The sequence below is a fragment of the Tachyglossus aculeatus genome, chromosome 5 (genome assembly GCF_015852505.1).
Source record: "Tachyglossus aculeatus isolate mTacAcu1 chromosome 5, mTacAcu1.pri, whole genome shotgun sequence".
NCBI lineage: Eukaryota > Metazoa > Chordata > Mammalia > Monotremata > Tachyglossidae > Tachyglossus > Tachyglossus aculeatus.
The window spans coordinates 91243951-91260236 of NC_052070.1; the positions used below are offsets into that span (position 1 = coordinate 91243951).

At 42.5% G+C, this 16286-nt stretch overlaps 1 non-coding gene across 1 annotated transcript; it reads left to right on the forward strand.

Annotated features, from left to right (window-relative positions):
* Positions 1–1517: 1517 nt before the first annotated feature.
* LOC119929173 lies at positions 1518–1655 on the forward strand. The gene has a single exon (XR_005451310.1). It is a non-coding gene; the product is annotated as a small nucleolar RNA SNORA7 (small nucleolar RNA).
* The last annotated feature ends 14631 nt before the right edge of the window (positions 1656–16286 follow it).

Here is a 16286-nt window from a genome sequence, read left to right on the forward strand (position 1 = left end):
CAGGCCCATACTTTATCTATTAGACCACGATGCTTCTCTGGCCATGAAGTAAGGGCTCTTCTGCATACCACTCAGCCCAGGGGCCAATGAGAATGGGGTCTCTACTACCTAGCCGGGGCTGATGGGGAAAGTGGGTCAAACAGAAGCAGCGTGGCTCAGTGGAAAGAGCCCTGGCCTTGGAGTCAAAGGTCATGGGTTCTAATCCCACCTCCAACACTTAGCAGTGTGGCTTTGGGCAAGTCACTTCACTTCTCTGAGCCTCAGTTACCTCATCTGTAAAATGGGGATTAAGACCGTGAGCCCCACGTGGGACAACCTGATCACCTTGTATCACCCCCAGCACTTAGAACAGTGCTTCGCACATAGTAAACGCTTAACAAATGCCATCATTATTATTAGTAGTAGTAGTCCGCCTGGCCTGTTAACATTGTTCCCATCGGGATGCTGAGAAGTGAAGCAGCATGGATTAGTGGAAAGAGTTCAGGCCTCGGAATCAGAGGCCAAGAGAAGTGAAGTAACTTGCTCAAGGTCACACAGCAGACAAGTGGCAGAGCCGGGATTAGGACCCATGGACTTCTGGCTCCCAGGCCCGGGTTCTATCCACTACACCATGCTGCTCCTCAAAAAGTTCTGTTGTTTTATCTGATCCAAAGACAGACCAAGAGTAAATGTTAATTGTTCATTTTGGTGTGGTGAGGAATGTGATCAACTAATATGTCGAGTTGGAAAATTCAGTCATCCAAATCCCAAATAAACAAAAAACATTGTCAAATGATCTGATGGATTGGAATGCTGTCATCTAAATAACAAACTAACAGAAAATATAATCAAATAAAGCAGAAGTCACTGTCCAGAGGTTGAACTGTTCTCTTCTTTTGGCTCCAAAGGATATAAAGGTCCCTTCTATGCTAAAGAATACTCTTACTCCACCTCAGACATGAACTGGGTTGAGCATAGAGCAGCTTCCTCAGAACTGGGGACTCCACTTACCTCGACAAGTCAGCACTGAGACTCCTAGCAGAACCTCTGGTAGTCAATCTCAGCCCTTGATGGCCTCCATACTTACATCTGGACCATACCATGGTTTCTGCCTGTACAGATGACATGATCAAGTCCATATAGGAGAGGCAAGGCAAAAGAAAGAGCAAGAGTCAGCCCACACGATATGACTATATTGCTCTGGGTCTTCTACTACCCATCTTCTCTCATCTTAGAAGTAAAACTGGACTCAGTGTTTCCTTCTGCATGGAGACTAATTCAGTATGATCCTAAAAATTGATTATAAAACAAGATGAACCTCATTATTACTTTACCAGGCCTTAATACTTTGTTTAGATCAGCAATTGTCGTGAATACAACCTTATCTCTCTCTGGCATTTTATTTTTTCCAAATGGAGTGGAAACAAGGGTCTAGAATGATTACAATTCTTTGCATGCTATAAGCTCATATCTAGACTGTCAGCTCAATATGAGTAAGGAGAGTGTCTGTTTATTGTTATATTATACCCTCACAAGCTCCCCTCTCAGGGTTGAACCTGGAGCGTTTCCAATACTCTACCAGTCTCGACTATGGGAGGGAGAGTCAAGCAGAGGCATACCCATTCCATTCCTAGCTTAAGCAGTGGCTAGAGAGTGAAAGGCAATCTGCTACAAGTCAAAACTCACCTGTTCTGGGCAGCAGCGGTATGTGAGAGAGTCAAGGGAGGAGACTCCAGTTTACAGCCCAGAGGGAGGCTATGATAAACCACTTCTGTATTTTTACCAAGGAAAGTCTATGGATACACTACCAGAATGATTGCAAATAGAGGTGGGGTGTTCTGGGGGAGATGTGTCCATGGCTTCGCTATATCAGAGGTGGTTCAACAGCATAAGACAGGACAAGACTGTCATAAGTGATTGAATGAATGAATGAATGATCTTGGCTGCCACCTTCCCATTTGGTTCATCATGGCAACAGAGCTGGCATTCCTTCCACTTTAGGGCCAGCAATAAACAGGCAACAGGTTAGGGGTACTGGGGTGAGGGTAGCTTGTCTGCCCAAATGAATCCAGCTCTATGAGGGCCCAACTTAGCTCTGAGGGCATGGACTTCACTGGACCAGTCAGCCAGGTCTGGTCCATGCAAGGCTCTGACTTGAACTGACTTGACATCCCACTTGAACTGGATTGGAGCCACATGTTTTGGTCCCAACTCTTCTTAGGTCACCCCACTCCTTAAAAAACTCCAGTTGTTGCCCATCCATCTCCACACCAAACACAAACGTCTCACCACTGGCTTTTAAAACTCCATCACCTTGCCCCTCCTACCTCACCTCACTACTCTCCTGCTACAACCCAGCCCGCACAACTGGCTAGTGGGTTGGGAATGGGGAAGGTGGGAGATAGAGCTAGGTCCTGCTCTGAGAAAGGACCCACTTTCAAATGTGCAATCAAGAAGGACATGCAGGAGAGAAAGCCTCTTCTCTGGTGGGAGGGGCAACTCATCCATAGCTGGCCTGCCTTGGAGCCTGGGTTCAATCATTTGATGTCTCAGCCTGAGTCGAAAAGGATTTGGATGTAGTAGAGGACATTTGATTTGGCAAGAAGGAGGTCTTTGGTGATGTTAGAGAGGGCAATTTCCATGCAGTAAAGGGGTCAGGATACATATGTGTATCATTATAAATCTATGAATGAACATACCAGAATGACTCTATGACAGAAGGTGGAACATTCTGAAGAGGGTGTGCCCATGCAGCTGGCTTCTATGGGTCAGAAATGACTAGATGGCATTTGATGAAGAAAGGGGTTAGGAGCCAGATTGCAGAGGGTCAAGGATTGAATTGAAGGTGAGAAAGTGGAGGCAACAGGTCTAGACAACTTGCTCAAGTACTTATATCATTACTGATTGTACCCGTTTCCTCACTGACCTACCTGCCTCCCATCTCTCCCCATTGCAGTCCAAACTTCACTCTCCTGCCTAGACATTACGAAAACCCAAAACGTTAAGTCCACATCTCCCTACTCTTAAAAAAACTTCCAATGGTTACCCATCCACCTCTGCACCAAACAGAAACTCCTTACCATTGATTTCAAAGCCCTCACCAGCTCTCCCCTCCTACCTTACTTTGTTGATTTCATACTACAATGCAGTCCGCATACTTTGCTCACTTTGCTAACATCTACTCACTGTCCTTTGATTTCATCTATCCTGCTGACCTCGTGCCCACATCCTCCTTCTGGTCTGTAACTCACTACTCCTTCATATCCAGACCACTGCTCCTCCCACCTTCAAAGCCCTACTAAAAATCACCTCTCTTCCAAGAGGCCTGCCTCGACTAATCCCTCATTCCCCTACTCACCCTCCCTTCTACATCACTTATGCACTTGGATCTGTATCCTTTAAGCAATTGATTTCCACTCTACCCTCAGCCTCACAGAACTTATGTACATATCCTTATATCCTGCCATTTCCCCTACCTGTAATTCATTTTAATTTCTGTCTTCCCTTCTAGACTGTAAGCTTCTTGTGGGCAGGGATCATGTATACCAACTCTATGGCACTGACCTCTCCTAGGTACTTAGTACAGTGCTCTGCCCACAGTAAACAATCAATAAATACCACTGATTCATTGATAGGGTAGGTGTAAGATAATCAGCTCATACTCAGTCCCTGCTCCACATAGGGTTCACATTCTCGGATGTAATAATAATAATTGTGGTATTTGGTAAGCGCTTACTATGCACCAGGCACTGTATTAAGCTCTGGGGCAGATACAAGATAATCAGGTTGGACACAGTTCCTAACCCACATAAGTCTCACTGTTTTAATCCCCTTCTAACATATGGGGTAACTGAGGCACAGAGAAATGAAGTGACCTGCCGAAGGTCACACAGCAAACAAGTGGCAGAACCGGGATTATAACCCAGGTCCTCTGATTCCCAAACCTGTGCTCTTTCCACTAGGCCATGCCAGTGTCATCTCCAGTTTACAGATGAGGAAACTCAGGAATAGGGAGGTTAAGTGACTACCCCAGAATCACCCAGTATTCAGTCAGGGAAGCCCTCTTGGAGGAGATGTCCCTTCAGGAAAGCTTTGAAGCGGGGGAAAATAATTGTCTGTTGGTTTTGAGGAGGGAGAGCATTCCAGGCCAGAGGTAGAACATGGGCTACGGGTCGGCGGTGAGAGAGATGAAATCAAGGCACAGTGAAAAGGTTAACATTAGAAGAGCAAAGTGTTCAGGCTGGGTTGTAGCCACAGAGCAGCGCGGTGAGGTAGGAGGGGCAAGGTGATGGAGTGTTTAAAAGCCAATGGTGAGAAGTTTGTGTTTGATTTAGAGGTGGATGGGCAACCACTGGAGTTTTTTGAGGAGTGGGGTGATCTAAGCAGAGCTGGGACCAAAACATGTGACTCCAATCCAGTTCAAGTGGGATGTCAAGTCAGTTCAAGTCAGAGCTTTGCATGGACCAGACCTGGCTGACTAGTACATATCTATTCTATTTTATTTTATTTTGTTAGTATGTCTGGTTTTGTTCTCTGTCTCCCCCTTTTAGACTGTGAGCCCACTGTTGGGTAGGGACTGTCTCTATATGTTGCTAATTTGTACTTCCCAAGCGCTTAGTACAGTGCTCTGCACATAGTAAGCGCTCAATAAATACGATTGATGATGATGATGATGATGAAGTCCACGCCTGCGCCAAGTTGGGCCCACACAGAGCTGGGCAGACAAGCTACCCCCACCCCAGTACCCCTGACCTGCTGTATGTTCATTGCCGGCCCCAGAGTGGAAGGAAGGAGTTAAAGGAATGTAAACACATGCTTAACTGGTCTTGGTTTTCATGCTGCACCCAACAAGTTTTTAGTGAAAGATAAAGTCTAAACCAGGGGAAAAATGGAAATACGTGCTCTGCATCAGTACTGTGGCCGATTATTATTGATATGATATGAGAAGCAGCATGGCTTAGCGGCTAAGAGCACGGGCTTGGGAGTCATAGGACCTGTGTTCTAATCCCGGCTCCTCCACTTGTCTGCTGTGTGATCTTGGGCAAGTCACTTAACTTCTCTGGGCCTCAGTTATCTCATCTGTAAAATAGGGATCAAAAGTGTGAGCCCCACATGGGACAACATGATCACCCTGTATATACCCCAGCTTTTAGTACAGTGCTTGGCACATAGTAAGTGCTTAACAAATGCCATTATTATTACTATTACTGTTATTATCATTCATTCAATCATATCTATTGAACACTTACTATGTGCAGAGCATTGTTATCATTATTATGGCACTTGTTAAACACATTATGTGCCAAGCATTGTTCTAAGTGCTGGGGTAGATTCACGTTATTCAGGATGGACACAGTCCCTGTTTCACATGAGGCTCTCAGTCATAGGAGGAGGAGGAATAGGTATTTAATCCTTAATTTACAGCTGAGGAAACTGAGACACAGAGAAGTTGTTTATATATTTATTAATATAAATATATCACAGATATGTATATATAAGTGCTGTGAGGCTGGTGCGGGGGTGAATAAGGGAGCAAATCAGGGTGATGCAAAAGGGAGTCACCACAATAATTTGAAAGTACAGTGAACCTTTTATATAAAGCTCTTGTAATAACTTAAATTTTACAGGGGAGAAAAATGAGGCTGAAGAAATGGCTTGTCTTAACATGTACCACATTTTAGTCAAATGGGTGTTATTTCTAAAGGAAAGCTAAGGACAGAGTTCTTTCTTTCAAATGGGCATCAATCAATCAATCAGTCATATTTTTGAGCACATACTGTTTACAGAGCACTGTACTAAGCACTTGGGAGAGTACAATATAACACAACTGGTAGACACATTCCCTGCCCACAATGAGCTTATAGTCTAGAGGGGAAATTTAGTCGAATGAAATCCCGATTCCTTGGCTTTTTCTTTATTCATTCTTTCATTCAATCATATTCATTGAGTGCTCACTGTGTGCAAAGAACTGTACTTAGTGCTTGGAAGAGTACAATATAACAACAAACAAATGCATTCCTGACACAACGTACAACACGTCAGCCACAAGCTAAGTATTACAAGATGACAGTAGAGATTAGAAAAAACAAAACCATGGGCAAAAAAATAATATTGGAAAGGCAGTCACCTCATCGGACAGCTCTTTTGTCCTCCTTTTGTCTGACTTTTGTCCATTGACTACTTCTAATCCCAGAGACTGCTGTTTGAGAGCTTTCCAGTGGAGAAGGTTTGGACGTGATGAACTCAGAATATTTCTTAGGAGGGAAGCTCCAATTAAATTTTCTTCTCCCCGTGTCATCCTCCCTACTGCCACCTCAGCACCTTAGCATGACTCCAGCACTTCTGCACAATATCAATCTACACACTCTACAACTTAAGCATTTATTCATGCACATACCTACCTTTCTATTCTTCATTCTATCTGCAATTCATTTTGCATCTGTAACCCCCACAATATCATAAACTCCTTGAGGGTAGGAATTATGTCTTCTAATTCTTTAGTACTCTCCCAAGGGCTCAGTGCAGTGCTCAACACACAACAGTGCTCAGCACATCCTATTGCTTGATCAATTTGATTGTTTGATTTAATATTGAGCCGTCAAAAGTTTGAAGCATCCTCCTCCCCATTTGGAATCATGGTGATTCAGTGGTGTACCTTTCAAGGGGAAAAGACTGAGGCTGGTGCAGGGAAGAGGCTGGGAAATAGGGATAAAAGGAGGTGAGTTGAATGCTAATAATACAAAGGTGAGAGAATCAGAAGAAAGTGATGTATGGAGGATGTGGAAAAACAATGGAAAAGATACAGGAATTTGAAGACTATGAAATCACCAAAGAGTAATAATAATATAAATGATGGTATTGTTAAGCACTTACTATATATCGAACAGTATCTTAAGTGCTGGGGTAGATACAAGATAATCAGGTCAAACACAAATAGAGTCCCTGTCTCATATGGGGCTCACAGTCTTAGAAAGAAAGAGAACGGGTACTGAGTTTGTATATAATGGAACTGGAAATCTTGCTATTCTGTGATATTTTCAGCCTGTTCAACTTTCTGGGGAAAACAATTCCCATTATGCTGACTGCACACTGTGTAAAAAAGGGTTTTCTTTGGTGGGAAACCCATCTCAGATCAAATAGACTTTAAGGCACTCTCTCCAACCTGCGTGACTTCCCAGAAGAAACCTTGGGGCCATTGCCTGAGGACCGGGGCAGGCTCACCCAAACTCAATCCTCTCACTTGAAGGGGTGGGTGGCGAGGTAATCACTGGCTCTCTTTGGGCACTGCTGCCTGGTGCTTAACATTCCAGATGCTTGTTTGCAGTCTGCCTTCGCTAGTATTAATCTTTCAGCACCACTGGGTTTTTCAGCTTTAAAATGCTGAAAAAGCAACTGAATGGGAGTTCTCTGCCAGATGGAGGAACGACAGATCAGCAGTCCAACAGTTAAACAGGAAATGAAGCAGGAAGGTAATACTACACAATTAAATGTGGAGAGAGAAATTATGGGAACTGTGCTAGGAGATACCAAAGTCTATAATTACAATAACAAACTACATTAACAAACATCAGTGTAAATATTATGAGAGGCCAGTAGCAAATTGCAGGCTCATGAAATCAACAAGAATAGGGAGAGCACAAGATTGAATGGATGAGTTAATTAGAAGGACTCGGTGAAATGCAGAAACCTTTACAGATGAAGATCAGTGTGAAATATAGCTAATGACTGTCTGATGAAAGATTAAAATTACTTCACAGAAGAAGCCATTCAATCCAGTAAAGTAATATAGTGGAGATATAAGTAAATATGAATGTGCTACAGGAATAATACATTCAAAAAAGAATAATCATGAAATTAGAATTTTCACTATTACACTAAGCTCTTTCCAATTAGTAGTGAAAATTAATTTGCCTGTTTGTCCTGCATGATGGTTACAATCAATCAATGATATTTAACGTGTGTTTACTATGTACTAAGCGCTTGATCGATCATCTTATTTAGCATGCTCTTTAATTAATAAACCCAGTTAGAAGGATCCAATTTCTAGGTTGAAGGAGGAAACTATAACTGCGTGCAGCTATGTAAATGAAAGGAAATATCAAGTGCTGTTTTCATTAGGAGTTAAAATTTTCCTTAACATTTGGCAGTTGGAGGTATTTTTGCTAACGTTCTGTTGGCCTCTAGGTGGAGCATTTTACACACAATAGTTTTTCTGTAAGCTTTTTACATAACTTTTTTTGGCACGTAGACCACGGAGGCCTGCAGAAAATATGGTAAAACGGAACAGAACAGACGAATTAAAATCACCAAAAAACCCTTCCCACACACACTGGTTACCAACTCTAAGAATAAATTCTCACCATTTTTTAAACTGTTATAGGAAGACGGAAAACATACTTCCTCAATTCCTTTCTGGGACTGTTTCTTGTCTGAGATTCAGATTACATCAAGACAATCTCCAAGGAAATGGCCACACCCTCTGTTGTTTCACCTAAAGGGGAAAAACTGAATGAGAGAGAAAGCTGGAGGGAGTAGATCATTGAGGAACAAAAATCACATCACTGAAATAGGTGGGGCTGTTCTGGTGTGGAGGATTGTGCGCAGTATTTATACCTCTATTTTTAAACTCAAGTTTTTCTGCTGTTAATTGTGAATGTGAAAAGGGAGGTCACAAGGAAAATCTGTTTAGTCAGGAGGATTGTTTTTGCAAGTGTGCAATTTTCAAAAAAAACAAGAAACTCAGTACTTATATAATTTTTTTTTCTCTGAACCTAAAACAAAGGTTAATCTCCACATTTTTTGGCCAGGCACTGTTAAATTATGGGGTGTGCTTATTAAGCACTGTGAGCTCCATGCTGCACATTGGGGTGGACATAAGGTACTCCATTCAGACACTCATTAAGAACTAAATGCTAATTGCCCACAGATCATTTGATTCAAAGTCATAGACACAAAAACAACTAATTTAAAATAAAACTAAGCTAGAAAACCAATGTTCAAGATTTTCCTGTTTATCACTTAATTGGATCAAATTATCTCATTTGAATTGAACAATTAAAGACACATTCAACCTGTTCCTTGATTATTTTCAAATATTCCCTAGAATGATCAGTTTTACTCTAATGACGTTGTGCTCATTATGAAGAAATGAATCAAAAATGGTTCTGTACTAATGCTACTAGAAACTGGATCACAAATTCAGCCAAGTTATCTCAGGAAATGGAAACTGGAAAAAGGCCCACATCTACATCCCACATTGCACTGCTGTTGTGTTCTTGGAAATTCTGGGCTTTAGGAAAGCATATCTTATCAGAAAATAGAAGGTCGGGATTGTTGTTTTTTTGTGTGTGTGTTTTTCCACGGTATTTGTTAAGTGATTACTATGTGCCAGGCATTGCACTAAGCCCTGGGGTAGATGCAAGCTAATCAGGTTGGATTTACAATAAGGGGCTCACAATCTTAATCCCCATTTTACAGATGAGGTAACTGAATCCCAGATAATTTAAGTGACTTGCCCAAAACCAAACAACAGACAAGCAGGAGAGCTGGGAAATAGAACCCAGTTCCTCTGACCACCTGACTACCAGCAGAACGTGTCTGCTTCTCGCGTTCTCGAGTTCAGCCTCCCCCCTGAAAGTCAACAACTTAACCCAGATGTACCCTGGCTTATTTGCAATGCTCAACTACAGGGGATGTGACCCCCTTCCTCTTTTGGGAATTGGGATCAGCCTGAGTGCTGCTTTTTGGATGACTTTATGTCTTTTAAAGATGCACTATAGGAGATTTGGAAGTAATTAGTGATGGCATCATTCTGCTCCCCAAGGTACCAACGTATGTTCCTTATTGATTACAAAAAAAAAATTATTTCAATGTATGTTAACTAAATATCAGCTTTCTGGGGGATTTTTTTCTTTGTGTTGGTGAGAAGTCACAGAGGCTACCTCCTTGAACACAACAAAATGGAAAAACCACCCCTAACCCTACTTACTCACTCTGAATTATCAAGAGGAGGAGGAAAAGGAGTTACATGCAGCTACTGGACATAACATCAGTACTGGGAGTACTTATGCTGAGGTAAATTGGCAAATAGCACACATCATAGCCCAGGTGAAATCCTGGGGAACACCTGTATAAAATAACCCCTGGGTTGTATGGGAGGGTTTATGAATAGTTTCTGTGGTTTGGCCCACTTTTATTTTCCCTCTTTCATTAAAAACTTTTTAATTGTTGAGAAAGAATCTTCCCAGACATCTGTCATTCCATCTGAATAATAATTATGATACTTGTTAAGTGCTTACTATGTGCTAAGTGCTGGTCTAAGCACTGAGGTAGTACAAGTTAATCAGGTTGGACACATTCCCTGTCCCACTTTGGGCTCACACTCTTAATCCCCAATTTTTACAAATGAGGTAACTGAGGCATAGAGAAGTTAAGTGACTTGAGGAGGGGAGTAACATGCCCAGAGCGTTTCTGTCACCGCTCCCAGGAACGAGCTGAGGTCCAAACTGTGTTGGGGAAAACTCTGTCCCATCCTCCACTCACCTGGACCCCGCTCTACTATGCCCAGCATTTACCATGTGTTTCACAAGGGAAAAAGTGAGTCAGTTGCAGGTGGGTCTGAGCTCCCTACTCCCATCCCACTCCCACACCTTGACCCCCCAAAATTTGGGATGAAAGTAGAGAGCCGGAATCCAGGGATTATTCTCCAATACCAGCAGTCATCCCAACCCCATCCCCGGGTCCACTCTCTGGCCCTGGCTGGAAGGGGGCACTGAGCCCGGAATCACCTGGTAGGAAGAGATTCCATTATGATCCTATTAAGCGCTTAGTACAGTGCTCTGCACACAGTAAGCGCTCAATAAATACGACTGATTGATTAGTACCTGAAAATTAACTGGTTTTAAAAATAAATCCTTCATTGTCAGCAGCAGAGGAGAAGACTAAAGAAATGTAAAAGTAATTGACACAAAACTCCTGGCAAATGCCTTGCGGAAGATGCTGTTGCTGCTGCCATTTTCTTTCACCCCTGACAATCAGGACCTGTCTGGGGGGAACGAATCTGAAGAAGCGACCCATGAATTTCCCATAAAATAATGGCCTGGAAGTCATCATTTCTTATGGTGGGCCATAACCTAACAAAGCACAAACTTCTCATGTACCCCCATCCTTATTGTTTAAAAAAAAATTATATTTGTTAGGTGCTTGCTATGTGCCAGGCTGCATTCTAAATGGTGAGGTACAATGCAATAGTTCAAAATAATAATAACAATAATGATAATTAATAATTGTTTTATTTATTAAGTGCTCCCTATGTGTCAAGCATATAGTCTAAGCATTGGGATGGATACAAACAAGATAATCAGGTTGGGCTCAAATCGCTGTCCCACAGGGGACTCACAGTCTAAGTAGTGGGGAGAACAGGCATTGAATCCCAGTTTGCAGATGAGGAAACTGAGGCAAAGGAAAGTTAAATGACTTGCCCAAGGTCACCCAGCAGAACTGAAATTAGAACCCAGGAACTCTGACTCTCTGGCCCGTACCCTTTCCATTAGACCATCCTGCCTCTTTGCTGTGTCCAAAGGGACCAGTTCTTACATGTACGTGATGTGGATGGAATTGTGAGCTATGTATTGGCCTTATCAACAAACTTAGGTGGGCATTCATCAGATTTTTTTTCCAGACAGTGCAGTTTTCAGCTCATCTTTCCCCCATTTGGTACTACTATGGAACCAGATGCCTTTATGTCTAGTGTTTTTATTTTAAACCTCCAGCTTCCCTCCCCCTGGACTCCTGTCATTATGTTTCAGTGCTCATGGCTCAGAATCAGTGCCTATGTTCCCAGGAACCTGGGAGGGGAATGAAATGGCTTTGGAGCAAGGGAGGAGGTCAGGGTTACCCTGGCAACAAGCTCTGCCAATTTCCCTCCCAAATCATTTTTAAAAATCCTGAAGTCACTATTATGTTCCTTAATCTATGTAATGCAGGTATATCTGTTACTTTCTGTATTAACAATAGAAGTAGTATTTCTTGAGCATCTATTACGTGCAAATTCATTCATTTATTCATTCAATCATTCATTCATTCTATCGTATTTATTGAACACTTACTGCATGCAGAGCACTGTACTAAGGATTTGGGAGAGTACAGTATAACAATAAACAGACACATTCCCTGCCCACAAAGAGTTTATAGTCTAAAGGGAGAGACAGACACTAATATAAATAAATAAATTACAGATACAGTGCTCTGCACACAGTAAGCACTCAATAAATACAATTGAATGAATATGTACGTTAGTGCTGCTGGGATGGGATGGGGATGAATAAAGGGAACAAATAACAGTATTAAGCACTGGGAAATAAGACACAGGAGAGAATTACTTGGTCTGGGATCTCACAATCTAAGAATTAGGAGGGGAAAGGGCACTGGTGACAGACACATAAGGAAAGTTGAAACAACAAAAATGTACAAGGCAAGGACAACAGTAATTACAAAGAATAAAAGCCAAATAACACTAGGCAATGTGGCTAGAGGAGCAAAGCTCCTGTCTCCTCCTAAAGTCCATCAGTCACGGCCACAGGTCATCGAAGAGGTCAGGAGTTCTCAAGCCCTATCAATGGTCACTCCAAGTACACTTAAAAATCACGATAAAAATCTCTCCAAAGTAGCATCATTTTTGACCCTGAAGGACAGCAATTACAATGTGTGCATAGTATTGTTCTAGTTGCTTCAGGAACACACACATGAATTAGAAAACAAAATCTCTGTCCTAGAGCACTTTACATTTCATTAGGTGGTGGACACAAATTGATGCATGTATCATAATGAAGAGTGATAGGCTTTATATAAGTAAAAGACACACAAGAATATATCAATAACACATTAAAAACATGGGCACTGAAGCGGCTGTGAGATAGCATGACAAGGAAGGAGGGAATTAGAAATACTTCTGGAAAGAGTGACTTTCTAGGAGGATTTTGATGGAGGGGAGGGTTGTGATTTAATGAAGCTAAGGAGTAAGGGAATTCCAGACAGGGAGATGGGTTGGAGCAATGGGCAATGGGATGGATGTGGGAGAGTTGATAAGGAAGGACAGTAGTCATAGTTTAAATCCCTGTTTTGCCATTGACTTGCTGTGTGACCTTGAGCAAATTACAAAACCTCTTTAGCCTTGTTGGTTTCCCTTTCTATAAACTAACCATGAGAATAATAATAGCATCTCCATAGACATAGGCTAAAATCTAGCTTCCGCCCCTTTTATTCTATGGAAACTGCCCTAAGGTCATGATTAACCCTCTTCTTGTCAAGTCCATAGCCTCTACTTCATCCTAATCCTCCTCAACTACCCAGCTGCTTTCGATACCCCTTCTTCAGGAAACATTACCCAACCTTGGCTTCATCAATTCAGTCTTCTCCTGGTTCTCCTCCTATCTCTCTGACTGTTCCTTATCAGCTTTTTTCACAGTTCCTTCCCTGCTTCCACTCTCAAACTGTGGGGATGTTTCAATTAACCAATCAATCCTATTTCATTAATTCATTCAATCATATTTATTGAGCACTTACTGTGTGCAGAGCACTGTACTAAGTGCTTGGGAAGTACAAATCAGCAACATATAGAGACGGTCCCTACCCAACAATGGGCTCACAGTCTAGAAGGGGGAGACAGACAGCAAAGCAAAACAAGTAGACAGGTGTCATTACCATCAGAAGAAATAGAATTATATCTATATACACATCATTAATAAAATAGAGTAATAAATATGTACAAATATACACAAGTGCTGTGGGGAGGGGCGGGGGGTAGGGTGGGGGGCAATGGGGAGGGGAGGAGGAGGAGGAGAGGAAAAGGGGGGGCTCAATCTGGGAAGGCCTCCTGGAGGAGGCGGCCTCTCAGTAGGGCTTTGAAGGGAGGAAGAGAGCTAGTTTGGTGGATGTGTGGAGGGAGGGCACTCCAGGCCAGAGGTAGGACGTGGGCCAGGGGTTGGCGGCGGGACAGGCGAGAGCAAGGCACAGTGAGGAAGGTAGCAGCAGAGAAGTGGAGTGCATGGGCTGGGCAATAGAAAGAGAGAAGGGAAATGAGGTAGGAGGGGGGCGAGGTGATGGAGAGCTTTGAAGCTGAGAGTGAGGAGTTTTTGCTTGATTCAGTGGTTGATAGGCAACCACTGGAGATTTTTGAGGAGGGGAGTGACATGCCCAGAGTGTTTCTGTACAAAGATAATCCAGGCAGCAGAATGAAGAATAGACTGAAGTGGGGAGAGACAGGAGGATGGGAGATCAGAAAGGAGGCTGATGCAGTAATACAGTCTGGATTAGATGAGAGATTGAACCAGCAAGGTAGCGGTTTGGATTATTGAGCTCTTATTGTGTGCAAAGCTCAAAACTAAGCTGTACTGTGCTCTTGGGAAGAGTACAGTATAACAGTTGCTAGGAAACATTCCCTGCCTACAAGGAGCTTAAAAATCTAGAGGGGAGACAAACACTAAAATAAACTATGGATATATACGTAAGTGCTGTGGGGCAGAGGGCAGTGAGATAGACGAGATTTAGGTACAGTGGATAGGTTGGTATTACAGGAATGAAGTGAGCATGCTGGGTTGTAGTAGGAAATCATAGAGGGAAGGTAGGAGAGGGCAAGGTGATTGAGTGTGTTAGAGTTAATAGTAACAAGTTTCTGTTTGATGCAGGGTTGGAGGTTCTTGAGCATTGGGGAAACATGAACTGAATTTTTTTTTAGAAGAATGATCTGGGCAGCAGAGTGAAGTTTGCACTGGAGTGGGAAAGAGAGAAGGCAGGGAGCTCAGCAAGGATGCTGATGCAGTTGTCAGTAATTCAAGGCTCAGTTCTGGATGCCCATTTATTCTTCATCTACACCCATTCCTTTGGAGAGCTCATTCATTCCCATGGCTTCACCTTCCATCTCTATGAAGATTACCCCAAATCTACCTCTCCAACCCTGACCTCTTCCCTTCTCTGCAGTCTTGCATTTCCTTCTGCCTTTGATACAACTCTACTTGGATGTTCCCTCTAGACTATAAACTTATTGTAGGCAGGGAATATGTCAGTTTATTGCTGTACTGTATACTCCCAAGGGCTTAGTAGTGTGCTCTGCACATAATTAGCACTCAACAAATACAATTGAATGAATGGATGAATGTCTCACCCAGACCTCATACTCAACCTATCCAAAACAGAACTCCTCATCTTTCCACCCAAACCCTGTCTTCCCTCACGCTTTCCCATTACTGTAGACATACTGTAGACCTTCCTCCCTGTCTCATAACCTTGCATTATTCAACACATTCCCTGCCATAATAATAGTAATTATGGTGTTTGGTAATCATTTACTACATGCTGGACACTGTTCTAAGCACTGGGGTAAATACAAGATAATTGGGTTGGCCATATAGGGCTCACAGTCTTAATCCCATTTTAAAAGTAAGGGAACTGAAGCACAGAGAAGTTAAGTGACATGCCCAAGGTCAAGGACAGCAGACAAGTGGCATAGCCAGGACTAGAACCCAGTTCTTCCTGACTCCCAGGCCTGTGGTCTACACACTAGGCCATGCTGCTTTTCTTCCATTTTCCCTATCTGCAAATGTATTTTTGTGCCTGTCTCCTCCTCTAGACTATAAAATCCTTGTGGGCAGGCATCATCTTTACTAACTCTATAGTACTAGAGCTGTACTAATTCAGCGCTCTGCACACAGTAAGCTCTTAATCAATACCATTGATTGATTGGTGCTTTGAAGATACATGAAAAAATAGTTGAGAAAGTGCTCTAAAAAGCAAGATGTTTTTAGCTAAAACTGGTAAGGCACCAAGAATCCTTTTAGGACAGTCCTTCGATACCATGTGCATTAAAGCTAGAAGGCATGTGCTGTCACTTTAAAAGATGATACAGAGAACAATATCTTTGCTCAGCTCAAAATGGGTAGTTTCATTTAGAGTGCTCTAGGTATGCAGTTAGCAGAAATACTTGGACTGGCAAGGTTTCTCTGTTTCTACTTCAATAAAAATAGCAGTTGTCTTCAATGAACAACTGACATAACAATGCTGCATGAATGGTTATTTCTCTGCTGTCCCACTCTAAATAAGTCCAGCTGTTAGATGGCTAAAAGCAGTATGATGTGCCTTTGAATGAAACCTTCTGGATCGGCCCCTAAAACACTCAAGCACATAGTGGGACCTTGTGTGACTGCCAGTAGAATCCATGTTTTGATTCCTGATTTGTATGCTGTCTTTCCTCAGTCCTCTTTTCACCAACCACCATTACCAACGCAGAGGAAAAAAGGACAGGATTTGAAACA